This window comes from Mus caroli, chromosome 12 (assembly GCF_900094665.2).
Source record: "Mus caroli chromosome 12, CAROLI_EIJ_v1.1, whole genome shotgun sequence".
In the NCBI taxonomy this organism is placed as follows: Eukaryota; Metazoa; Chordata; class Mammalia; order Rodentia; family Muridae; genus Mus; species Mus caroli.
Window position 1 is genome coordinate 97,438,180 of NC_034581.1, and position 5,187 is coordinate 97,443,366.

The 5,187-nt window shown below is 36.8% G+C and overlaps 1 pseudogene; it reads right to left on the minus strand.

The window, feature by feature from the left end:
• Window positions 1–3,764: 3,764 nt before the first annotated feature.
• On the minus strand, window positions 3,765–4,700 carry LOC110307213 (annotated as a pseudogene).
• Window positions 4,701–5,187: the final 487 nt, after the last annotated feature.

Genomic DNA, 5,187 nt, shown 5'->3' on the forward strand with positions numbered 1-5,187 from the left:
AATGGGAATGGGTGGGTAGGGAAGTAGGGGGGAGGGTATGGGGGACTCTTGGAATAGCATTGGAAATGTAATTGAGGAAAAGATGTAATTAAAATATATATAAAAAATAAAATAAAATAACTGTTCTATGAATTAAAAAAAAGAAATATCAATCAATAACTACTTTGTTATTAACTTTTTATAAGCACTAAACCTTTTTTCTCACATAGACAAATCCATTTCAATACATCAGAAAATGCTTGAAAACAAAGATAGTACCAAAATTCTATATCATGACATTTTCTTCTATCAATATTTGTCCAAATAAAGCACATTTTTTCTATAATAGGCATAATAAAGACTAATAGGAACTGATAATAGCAATTAGTTATAATAATTTACCACATAAAGCCATGCACATGATGTTCTTATGAGACCCTATCACTTCAGTGTAATACTAGATCTCTCATCCAAATATGCTTTATGCTGTATTTCTGAAACTTTGTTTTAGTTTAAAATCATCAGGGGAGATTTTAAATATATGTACAGGTCTTCTCTTAGGAATGGTGCTTCAATTTTTCTGCAGAACCTCATGACATGATAATTTAAATGTAGCTCATTCCTGTAATTACTGCAATTGACTTTACATGGCTGTTAATTAAAACTATAAAATCTGAATAGAAAGATAAAAATAAATATTTGAGTAAAACACTTGGTGGTTTTTACTCACATTAAAGTTTAGAGACACCACATTATATGATTATTAGGGTAACTCCAGATGGGATCTTGTAGTTTCATGAGTCTTAGGGATATGAAGCTGTTGTCTCATCCACATAGCATCACATATGAACTTTCTCACTTGTGATTCCTAGTCACACTTAATACCTGAGATGGGGTCTTCTCAGGTACAAGGGAAACCAACTTATGACAAATGGTGAGTATTTCAGGGGATATTATCCCCCTTAATATCAGAAGATAAGTTGCAAGTTTAAAAATTATTAATAACCATTCTTTTGTTTTATATTTATTTAGTGAGAGTTTTGCTAGCATCTATGCATGCAGTCCATGTTAATGTTTACTATTTATGCAAGTCAGAAAATGGCATCATATACCTTGGAGATGGAGTTTGGATTATTATGAGGCATAATGTAAGGGAACTGGGCAGCAAATCCAGTTCCCTTGCAAGCCCAACAAATATTCCCAACTACTGATCCTTCTCTCTAGCCAACAATAATACCCATATCCATTCTAATTAGGATAAGGTGGAATCTTGAGGTAGTTTTAGTTTATATTTCCTTAATGGCTAATGATGATGAACATGACTTAAAGTATGTAATAGTTATTAATAGGACTTGTTTTGAAATATCAATTCAATTTCAGCGGCAATAATTTATTTATTTCATTCCTTATTAACTGAAAATAACTATTCTTTGACAATTTCAAACACGTGTGCAATGTATTCTTGTCATATCCACCCTACAATATCTTCAACTTCATGTCTTATTTTTTATACCCACTGAGTCTATTGCTGATTACATGTACGTGGGGGTAGGGAATATACCCTGAAGTATGGGTACCCTACCAGTGGTTAAAAAAAAAAGATAGCTGACTCCTACCTAGCAGAGAAGTTGGGTCTCACCATCTTTCTGTGCTTAAATGTTGACTGACTTGATCTTGTCCACACAACCATATTGTTTTGAGTTCATGAGTGTAATGGCCCTGCCACAGCAAAAGGATACACTTTTGCTTCAGTGCTACCCATTTTCTGGCTCCTACAATTTTTCTGCATGCTCTTCTGTGATGGTTCTTTAGCCTTGTGAGAGGGAAGTAAGATACAGGTATTTTCAATTATGGCTAAACACTCTACAGTCACTTATTCTTTACAGAGACAATTTTAAGACTCTGCATAAATCTTTGTTCACTGAGAACAAGAAGTTTCTCCATTAATGGATGAGAGATGTACTAGTCTATAAGTATAATGGTAAGTATTTATAATGCAGTTTGTCATGATGTCCATTTAGCAATATAACAGTAGTAGGTTTTGACCTAGGACTTAGGGTTTCACCAGCCATGGATTCTTGGCCATGAATTAGGCCTGAGTCTCTTCCTGGCCAGTGGGCCTTAAATCCAATCAGAAATCTGTTGGTTACTTCCATAACCTTTTGGCAAGTATTGCACCAATGCCATATCTCACTAGATATATCATTCTCATAGCTTTCAGGCGTCATATGTAAATACAGAATTTTGAAGGCTAAATAAAAATTAAAAGCAATTTTAAAAACCTGAATTTTGTACTGCTTCCTTCTTCTTTCCATGGTTTTGGGGAAATAACTTTACATGGCTGCTGGGCAATAATTTTAAGAAAAGAAAAATGGCACAAATGACACTGAATTGCAATAGGATCACAAAAGTTTGTTCAGGGTAACAACAATCCAGAAAAATCAACACAAAAATAAAAATAAAAGGGAAGATTAATAGATGAACTGATGTAAAAGTGTAGGAAGAAAGCAGAAGGCATTAGAAAAAGATTGTGTTTGGATGCTATGAAGTATCAGAGCTAGAAAGACAAATAGGGTATGTATTCATTTATAAATGTATATTAGCTGTTAAGTAAATGATAAACTACAATCCACAGAACCAGATAGGTTCTGTAAATAAGATGGATGGTTATAGTGTTTATCTAAGGAAGGGGAAATAATAGAGTATGAGAGTGGACTGTGGACAGATGAGAGAGAAGTGGGAGGGATCTGGTGGAAAGGGAGGAATGAGAGGAGAGAGTACAGGGAAGGACATCTGTAACTTGGGGTCATATATGGGAATTTGTGGAAATCTAGTGCACTGGAAACTTCCTGGAATCCCTAAGGGTGACCCTAGTGAGAACTAGTGATGGAAGCTACAGAGTCTAAACTGGCCATCTTTATAACCAGGCAATGTTCTCAGCAGCAGATTGGTACAGTTGCAGAGATGTATATCTAGAGATTATGCAGAGAGATTGTGTGTAAGTTAGAGGTCTGCATTTGATCCCACCTCTCATAGATAAGAGAAATCCATGGAAGAGGTGGAGGAAAGATTATAGAAATCAGAGGGTGTTGATAACACTATGGGATCATGCCCCCACCATATCAACTAAGCAAACTCACATGGGCTTACAGATACTGAAATGAAGCCAGGGTGTCTGCATGGGTCTGCACCAGGGCCTTTGAGTATAGGTTAGGGTTGTTAGCTTGCTATTTTGTGGGATCTGAACAATAGGCTGATCTTTGCCTCCTTTGCCTGCTCTTGAGATTCCTTTTCTCCTATTTGAATTGCTGTGTCCAGGTTAATATAAAGGCTTTCACCTTGTATTATTGTATTTTTGTTTTGTCAAGTTTGGCTGTTGTCCCTTGGAGGCCAGTTTTTTTCTAAAGAAGAAATGGAGAGGGAACTGATCCAGGGGAAATGGAAGTTGGGGGGTGGCCAGGAATAGTAGAGCAAAGGGAAAGTATGGTTAGTTTGTACTGAATGTGAGAAGAATCATTTCATTTCTCAATTAAGAAATATAATGTAAGAAATGAAAATCTGACACAACAGTGACTGTTATCTAATGCTTTTTAAGAATCACCTGTGCAAGACAGGAGATGGCATCACTGGCTCACTAAGGTCACTTTACCTAACTGAGCTACTTTGCAAAACACACTTTGGTAGATGCAACATTATGTAATATATCTCATTGTAGGGATATATTGTGTGATATTAATATCAATATAATTGTGAGGTAAATTTATGTATAAATACCAGTATTGTCATTATAAAGATATTTTCTTCTTGCAAAGGACTCTAATCAGGGCCTCTTTCATATCTTTGTTCCTCAGGCTGTAGATGAACGGATTCAGCATGGGAGTCACCACTGTGTACATCATAGCCATGACAGTGTCCTTCACAGTAGAGTTATTAGATGATGGGCAAAAGTAGAGACCAATAATTGTCCCATAGAACAGTGAGACCACAGACAGGTGGGAGCCACAGGTGGAAAAGACCTTGGCTATGCCCCTTGTAGTTGAAAACTTTAGAATGGAGCAGACAATTTGTACTTAGGAAACAAAAATGAGTAAGAATGGGATTACAGTATCAAGCCCTCCGAAGATAAATATCATTACTTCATTAATGTAAATGTCAGAGCAGGCCAACTTGAGCACGGCAGATAGGTCACAGAAAAAGTGGGGGATCACATTGTCCTCACAGAATGACAATCTTGCCAAGAGTAGGGTGTGTAACATGGAATACAGAATGGTAAATACACAGGAGAGAACTACCAGAGACACACAGAGCTTAGGGATCATGATGCGAGTGTAATGAAGAGGAAAACAGATTGCTACATAGCGGTCATAGGCCATGACCACAAGAAGAACATTCTCCATGTTTGCAAAAACCATGAAAAAGTACATTTGTGTCAGACAGCCGGCATAGGAGATAGATGTGTCCTGGCTTTACATGTCCTGAAGCAACTTGGGCATTGTGACAGAGGAAAAGCAAAGATCAGAGAATGACAAGGTGCTGAGAAACAAGTACATGGGTGTGTGGAGATGGGAGTCCAGAAGAATGAGGATGATGATGATGAGGTTCCCCAGGACGGTGGTGAGGTACATGGACAGGAACAGGGTAAAGAACAGTTTCTGGTGCTGTGGGGGGATGGGCAGGCCGAGGAGGAGGAACTGGGAGATGACAGTTTGGTTCTTTATCATTCTTTTTCTCCAGTATCCTAGTGAGAAAATATCAGTATCACTGTAAACTCTAAATAAAAATTAATACATATCCAGGTAATATATTTTATAGCAGTGGGTCTAACAGTCATAGTGACTATAATGTCAAAACTCCAAATGTCTGTCATCATTACAGTCATTAATAATGTTTCTCAACTTTTCTATAAGAGATTGATTTATATCTTTCCCCCTTTTGTAGACATTTGGATGTTGTTTCTACTGAGATACAAGTTGGACTAATGCTCTCTTCTGCTATGTGCTCATCCTGGGTCACTGTTGTTTGTGAATTGCAATTTTCTCTATGTTTTTTGTATACTGATGTTTCTGAAAAGTGTACTTAAATTTTATCATCATAATTTGTGTAAATTTCAAGAAAACCTCTCATACTCCAATGCATTGAATACCATTTCCAACTCATACATGCCCCTCCCTGTATCATTCAGATTTCTGCTCCACTTAACTAACCATC